The sequence below is a fragment of the Lathyrus oleraceus genome, chromosome 2 (assembly GCF_024323335.1).
Source record: "Lathyrus oleraceus cultivar Zhongwan6 chromosome 2, CAAS_Psat_ZW6_1.0, whole genome shotgun sequence".
Taxonomy (NCBI): Eukaryota; Viridiplantae; Streptophyta; class Magnoliopsida; order Fabales; family Fabaceae; genus Lathyrus; species Lathyrus oleraceus.
In genome coordinates this window covers 340,959,957-340,967,840 of record NC_066580.1, presented here as the reverse complement: position 1 = coordinate 340,967,840, position 7,884 = coordinate 340,959,957, and the positions used below count along the sequence as shown (strand labels likewise).

The window sequence follows — 7,884 nt, the reverse complement described above, 5'->3', positions numbered from 1 at the left end:
ATACATTTCATGGGAGAGGGATACATTTGTTGTGAATGGGGATTGTTCATGGCAAACAAACAATAATAATACATGCCTCATACACCATACAAGTAGGCCACAGTTAATCAAACAATTAAGATATAAACAAGTATATAATCGAATCAAATAATCAAAGAATGAAATAATAAAGCATTAAACCATGTATGAGTGTAAGTGCAAAGGAACCGGCTCATTGTAAGAAAGCCCAAGAGTAAGCTATGTGAGGTCGACGGCGATGCTTAAAAAGCAATCGACTTACGAGGGTGTGAAAAAAAAGGGCTCGATATTAAATCGAGAAAAGTATGATTTTTTTTTATAAGTTTAAAAATGGTTTTGCATGCATGATGAACTTAATAGACAACAAATCTATGATAATGAAACTATGAAAAATAATGAAGCATAAACATAACAAAAAAAAGATATTAACAAAATACTAAAATAAAAAATGTTAAAAGAAGATAAAATAAAATAAGAAACAAAAAGTACTACATATGAGTATTGAACCCTCTCCACTTAATATTATAAAACTACCCTCTCTCCACTAGGCCATTTATCACTAGTTATCATCTTAATGCTAATTTAAATATATAAATCAAAATAGATTAAACATTAGAATAAAAAACTAAAATAAAATAAATAAATAAAAAAGAGTCTGTTGGACTACCGGTAGTTAAACCCAGCCGCTTGGCTGTTGGGTTTTTCAAGGGAATATGAATTGAAAAAAGGAAATATTTATTAACTACTTAGGAATTTTAAACGTGTTTTTTTTTTAATGTTTTCCCAAAGTCTATTATGCTAGCGACATATAAAGAAACAAGTAGAAAAGTTCAACAAAAAAAGAGAAAAAACGGGAACAGTAACCCTTCGTTGCCTCTGAGTTCTCTCCATCTCAATCCAAAGTTCTCACTCAATCCCGCTCAATCGCTCTCTCATGTATCCAAACCTCTCTCTCTCAAAATTGCTCACCAGCGAACCCTCTCTCACTCGAACTCAAAGAAAACTCCCTCTGCTCTCGCGTCCCCAACCTTCACCGTCAACCTTCGCTCATCCTTCACAATCCCTCACACAATCGCCCAAAACCCTCTCACTCGCGCTCTCTCTATCTCGACTCAACGTATCTCTCTCGCCCTCAACCCCATTCCCTAATGCATAAAACCCACAGCTTAAAGGAACCTGAAGTTTACCTCCGATAGCGATTTGGTAGTGACGATGAACGATGAAGCCAAAACTTCACTCTTTCGCCTCTCCGATCCAGGTATCTTTCGATTTGGGATTTAGGGTTTTTGTATTTGAAAATCTCTTTGCCGTTTTTCCTCTCCGCCTCCTCAAATTTTTTTCTCTCTGATTTCTCTCCTTCTCCTTTTATGCCCACAGGTTAGGGTTTCAATTGGTACTCAGAAGCTCAAAGAAGCAAAAAATTCAGAAGTGCTTTTTTGGTGCTCAGAGTTGGAGTGCCTATTTTGATGATTGGACTTGAGAAAGGTAATCTGAACCACACTTTTTCTTCTTCATTTCTGTCTTAACTCTGTTTTGGGTAATTTCTGAAATTTGAATTTTACTGTTGGCTAATTAACTTGTGTTTTTTTTTGTTTTACCGCAGTGAAAAAAAATGGAGCATTCTTGGACATAGGAAATTCATCTCTCAGTGATGTTGAGTCTGTGTATGTTCACTGCAGGTTACCATGTTCCCATGAGCATTTTGGTCTATAACCATGGAGTTGGTTTGTTGTATTTTGGTAACAGGTGAATTGGTTCATAGATGCATTGGTTCTATTATTGGATTGTTTGCTGCAAGTGTAACGACGACATCAGAGCTATGACTGGGATTCTGGATGTCGATTTCCATTTGATTTTGCTTAGGTACTTTAAGGGTCTTCAATATATTTGAATGTGTACCATTTGAAGTGACACCATCAATTTCACCAGCAGTCCCTTTCCTGCTACTAAGAGCATGAGCAGATGGGTGAAGAGGGTTTCGCCGTTGACGAGGAACAAGAGAGGGTTATTAACAAACAGGCTCGCCAAGTATGTTCAGGTAAAAAGAGTAAAACTTCAATGAAAAGGTATTAATCATTCTCTGAATAGAAAGAACATAGTGATGCCACAATAACTTTTTCTCTGTTGACAGTTTTGTATCCATGTCACGTGCTGCTTGATTTTCCAAAGAGCTCGACAGCATGTGCGGAGGAGGCACGAGTCTGGCAGTCAACAACCACCAGTGTATGTGGTGTTGGATGCTGCAATGGTTCCACTTGGGGAAGATATGGGAACACGTCCAGATGCAATAGCAGGTAACACTGGTGCGTAAGGTTATACTGTGACTTTGAACATACTTTTAGTGAAACAATGAAAGTGTCATTAATGAGTTTATCCTTGTTTGTAGCACATTTCTCACCAGAAACAACAATGGGCGCACTCTCTATAGTTAATGATGAATTGGAATTCTCTACAGAGCATTCTGAAATCTTTTCCTGGTATATGAGAATTCGAGTCCCTTTCCATGTGAATTAAGCTTGGATTATCTGAAAGAGATTTATCGTTTTGAGATTGTCCATGCCATCTTTGCACCGTAGGTGAACTATGGTCATTCTCTACATCTTTAGGAGACGGAGTCTCTTCAACAGATTGAGCGATTCCGGACTATTTCACCCCGAAATGACTGACTGAAGCTAAACTACAAGGTATACTTATTTTGGAGTAAACACTCACTTCCACAGCCAACAATGATGCTTTTGATGTTTGAACGTGGAAGAAAAAATTTACAGGTGGAGCTTTTAGCTCAGAAGTCGCTGAAGGTTTTGAAGTAATGAAATTTTCAACTCGGCTTTTGCTTAAGTATAGATCCACTAACATGTTTGAGTTGGTAAGAGTACTCAAAATCCTATGATCTGTTACGAAAACTCGAATCTGAGACGATGAAACTTTGCTCGGCTGAAGAAATGCTTTCCAAGTGTCTCCTCTCTCATGATAGGAAAAAAAACCACCAAAGATCCAGAACATGAAATTAAGAGAGAAGAGATGAACAAGAGGAAGAAAAAAAAGCTTCCATGGTAAGATTTTGTTGTTGTTAATTGTTCATGCTTGATAATCAAAATGTATTGCAATGAATGATCTTTACTTAATATGCAGGGTTTTTGTTTGGCTAATGTGCAGGATGATCTAGTTCTAGAGAGAAAATGACTGCAAGTAATCCATTTGTATACTGCCATTGAATTTGCACCGAGGAAGGATCTTCAACCTTGCGATTGCTGAACTCACCTATCAGTCCTTTTATAGCCTCTTGAAAGAAAAGAACAGTGATAAGTATGCCAAATAAATCCCCTGCAAATCTTGTAAATCTAGTGATAATATCGCAAGTATTAAAAACTGCAAGCAAAATTAACATGAACGCCGTCCCAAAAACAAACCCAACCAGCCCAAGCTAGAAAGAGCTCAGCCCCCAAATCAGGTGTATTTTTGCAGAAATTGTAGAGATGAGTATACATTATAACAGCAGGTTCCGCAACTCCTAAAATCAACAAAGGCTGGCCACCTATAATTGAGTAGATAACTCCACAAATAGCAGTAGACGCTAATGTTTCTACCGCGCTCAAGCTTCCATTTTTCTGCAGCAGTAAACTCAGTTCCTCTAACTGTCTGTGGTTTGTTTCGACTGGTTTTGCAGGCTGTTGCTGCTGCTTGGTGGTAAAGTCATGTTTGCTTAATCTTGAAATTGTTCCTCTTCTGGTTTACAGACGACTCAACCATCGAAGTTGAATTAACGGGTAAGGCTGAACTAACTTCATTCGAAGCAGTAGCAATGCCAGTAGATACATTAACATAAGCCACTGTGTGATTCTCAACTTGTGGGGCAGTTGAGGTTGTAGAAACATTCAAAGTCTTCTCTAGAGAAAGATTACGTTTATGTTTATGATGTTTTGCTGTCCATTTTTCTGTTTCTTCAGGTCTGCAGGATGCCGCTCGGTTGTCTGGTATGGGGTGAGTAATCATAAAAAAATCAGACCCTGATTCTGCTGTTGATGAGCCACTGCGTCGCTCCTTTAATGATTGTAACTGAAAGGAGTCAAAATTGTGCCGTTCATTGGACGCCCTGGTGATTTGCCTCACAAAAGTTCCCTCCGCATTTACGTACAAGCTTCATGATATTATGATCATTCCATGGACCCTTGTTAGTCCTAAGACACCCACCATCACGGGAACATGTACACGAACCACCTAGAAAATTCGGCAACTGACTAGAGTCGATGACTTCCTGTAATTTATATAGAGACTTAGATTCAGGAATCTGTATCTTTGCAGTAGTTTTGGGATCAAGAAATTTCTGTGCAGCAGGCCAAAGCATCCTCTTAAAGCCAGTACCAGCATTCACAATGTGCATTTGATGTAATGTCTCAGGATAGTAGCAGCTATCTATTTTAGCTATGGAAGACAAGAGATTTGTTGCAGTATGTGCCTTTTTTAGAGTCAAAATGAACTAGTAACTCAAAAAGGAGTATACCTAGGCGGTAAATGTTTGATGATGTAATGTAATGCTTATTATATGTAATAAGAATACACAAAATTTGGATCCTTGATGTAACTTGGAACAAATGTAGTAATGGATTATGCAGACTTCTGACAGGAATATGAACAACCCTTGAATGTTATTGCTTGTGTTGTTCAGGTTTGCAAATGATGCTGGTAGAGGTCCTGATATATGATCGGGAGAAAGCCAAGTTCATCTGGCGGTGAACCTGTTAATAGATTTCCATTTAATAGCAGGAGGACTAGAGATTTGATATTGCCAATTTCCTTTGGAATACTCCCAATTATTTTGTTCCACATGAAGTTCAATCTTTCCATATAAGCTAAGCTGCCAATTTCTGGTACCAAATTTCCGGACAAGCTCAAATTCATTAGTTGCAATTCTTGAACGTGTAAATAGCCATCAATTAATATTTTCATTGAAACATAAAACTCCTGTCCAGCGAGATGTACATGGGTCTCCGCGTATCCAATTGCTCAAATTTCCATTAGGATCAATCAACCTTTCTTTTATGACTTTTAATGCTTCAACTTCGGTATGGTCAGTGATATTATCCTGTGCAGCAATAAGCACTAAATAGAAACAAAACCAAAAACTGAAAACAACTTGATGCTTGTGACCTTCTGAAAGAAACATCCTTGAAATATATAGAAATCACAACAACACGGCCCTTGAATTAGCACAATGCTCAATGTATAACATCTGGTCTTTAGCTGTTCCAAATGCTTTCTCTCTGCCGATACCAACCTTTCCTAACTTTTCTGCAGTTAATTCCTGGAACCTGGAAACCATTCTTACACTTGTTGCTATGGCAATCAATTCCAACTCAACACCACCAACCCACCTAACAGCTGGCAAGTTCCTATGCATCAAGAGATGATTTGCTTCATCATCAAAACCCCTTTGGCAAATAACAAGGGTTGCGCCTACATCCTTGCATTGTTGAACCATGTCTTCAAAATATTTCTGCTCCTGTTTCCTTAAAGTCTGAAACTTCTCCACTGTGTCAATATCAACCTTATGCTTGGTTTTTTTTTGGCTTTGGTCCGTGCAGGTTAAGCGTGCTAAACAAAAGTGAAAACATAAAAAATTCAGGACCAAAATCGGGGTATGACACACATCAACTTGTTTTTCTTTATAATCATCCTCAGAGGCCTTAGAGTCGTCCCATATAGTCATCAGGAACTTCTTTGTATCAATGAAGAACCTTTTCATTAGGATTTTCTTTTTTCAGTTTGGGACCTTCATTTCTGAAGTGGCCTGGCAACTTGAGGGTAAAGCATATGAAATCTTTTTTGGCACTAAACATCTTCAGTTTCTTTCACCATAGATGATTTACTCTTCTAGAGTGAAGAGAAATCTCATCTTCTTCATTAGAAACTTATTCACAAGATTTTGGATTAAAGCCAAAGCCTTTGAATCCTTAACTTGCTCATTTCCTTCAATAGTCATACAAAAAGAATCAAATATAGATTTTGAAGAGTCTCTATTTGCAATCTTTTTATACTGAATATGAGATAGCAAAGAGAATTTTTTTTTGGATCAAAGATTTTGTCACCCTTTCTTTGATGCTTATTCATCTTACTTCTTTTAAGTCTTTCATTGTTGGCGTCCAAAGGAAGTATGTAGCCATTTGTGTTTCAAGAAAATGAATCTTTTTCTTTAAGTGTCTGACATAACAAGTCAATACCAGAACTAGGCTTTGATACCAATTGAAGGTACAAGAAACATAAGAAAGGGGGGGTGTTAAATTGGGTTTCTGGATTTAAAAATTTTCCCCCACCTTTGAGTAGAGTTCGGAGGCTTGATCTATCAGACTCTTTTATCAAAACTGTTCTGATTAATTCCGGAATGTTGACTTTGATGATCCTGAAGCTTTGAGTTTTCTTTAACCACGCCTTTGTATTTTTCCTTTTGTCCATAGTGTGTATTCACTTTAAAATATGCTTTTAGCTTCCTTCAAACTTGGTCTGCATTCAGGTTTGAATTTTTCAGAATCTGAATCTATTTTATTTTATTTGCGCATTTAACAACAATAGTCAGAGTATAAAATTGTTCTCTATATTTTATTGTCATTAAAACTCAAGGATAGTTGTAGAATCAAACTTAATTAAAAATTTAGTATATGGAAAAAAGCACAATAATAATGAACATAATTTGTAGAATTTTCCAAAAAGATTATAGTACTTTAAAGATAAATTATTTGTAATAGATTCCAAGGACCTTCAAAAGGATCTCTTTCATGAATATCATAAAACACGATTTGCAAGCCCCTCTAGCGTTAAACCCACTATATGTGGAACTTACCTCAAACGTTTTTGCAAGTTCTTACACTTGGTTGAGTTTTGACACAACAGTTCCTTCCATTCGTCCATATATATTGTATTCCTCCACCAACCATTTGAGAACTTATTTTCCTATCTGCGTCAATGGATTCTCTAGATATAATTCTGAAATATAGAGAAGAAGTTTTAATATTTTAGAGAAAAACTTAACAAAAAGCAGACAACAAATTAACACTCAATCTAATAAGAAAAATATTGGATTTTTCCTTTGAAGTTGAATACTTAGTTCTTCTCCGGTTACAACCATACCAATAGAAAATAGTCGCACATGAGAGTCTCTTAAAAACTTTCCAAACGTTTTTTCAGTCCCTTCACTAAATCCACCCTGTAGATATATTTCATTATTGAGAAGAACCAACATCGATTTATCTACACTCCATATGTCTGCACCATTCCCATCACTCCTGAAGGAGATGCCCTTTTGTCTCCTTTTCCTACACTCCATCCAACAAAACTCCATCTAAAACTTCCCTTCAAATACAATCCTTTAAGTCAAATCCCAACCCCAAATTAACAAACTATGTTGATCCCCATCATTGTCTCACTAGTCTCCACCACCGTTACAAATCATATCCCAACTTCCACATGCAGCCGCAACAATGCTCACGATTTCTCACAACTCTACCACCCATTACACACTGTCCTAATTATTCTAATCCACATGATAAAAAAATTCTCCAAAACTATCTCTTCTTATTTATAGAAGTCCAATTACATTAGATCCCATTTTTTCTTTTCACTCTCCACCAATTATTGGCCGTGTTCCCCTCCCACTTAACTAAAGTTCAATTCAATTCAATTCCAAATCCGTTCATTTCAAATCTGGTTTTGATTGCGAACCCACTCTGTGACAAGCTTCCCTCATCTTTGACCAACCACATCATGCCAAGTGGCAAGGTTACCATGACCTTTGAGGACAAGGTTCTTTATGGGCCTTTAGGTATTGTTAACAGACCAATTTTTAAAACAAAAAAAAAAAATTAAAAGGTTTGA

At 36.9% G+C, this 7,884-nt stretch overlaps 2 long non-coding RNA genes across 7 annotated transcripts; one reads left to right on the top strand and one right to left on the bottom strand.

Moving 5' to 3' along the window:
- Window positions 1-794: 794 nt before the first annotated feature.
- LOC127119420 (uncharacterized) lies at window positions 795-4,667 on the top strand. Of its 6 annotated transcripts, none has more exons than XR_007802812.1 (10): window positions 795-1,276; window positions 1,396-1,503; window positions 1,622-1,881; window positions 1,951-2,056; window positions 2,150-2,321; window positions 2,405-2,495; window positions 2,595-2,702; window positions 2,787-3,071; window positions 3,175-3,785; window positions 3,966-4,667. It is a non-coding gene; the product is annotated as an uncharacterized LOC127119420 (long non-coding RNA). The 6 variants fall into 6 exon arrangements; XR_007802811.1 differs by having other exon boundaries at window positions 1,622-2,056; window positions 3,175-3,597; window positions 3,686-3,785; XR_007802809.1 differs by having other exon boundaries at window positions 796-1,276; window positions 1,622-2,056; window positions 3,175-3,324; window positions 3,686-3,785.
- A 103-nt stretch (window positions 4,668-4,770) lies between these two features.
- Window positions 4,771-7,658, bottom strand: LOC127119421 (uncharacterized). The gene is made up of 3 exons (XR_007802813.1): window positions 7,141-7,658; window positions 6,854-6,996; window positions 4,771-6,516 (listed from the first exon to the last, which is right to left on the bottom strand). It is a non-coding gene; the product is annotated as an uncharacterized LOC127119421 (long non-coding RNA).
- Between the last annotated feature and the right edge of the window lie 226 nt (window positions 7,659-7,884).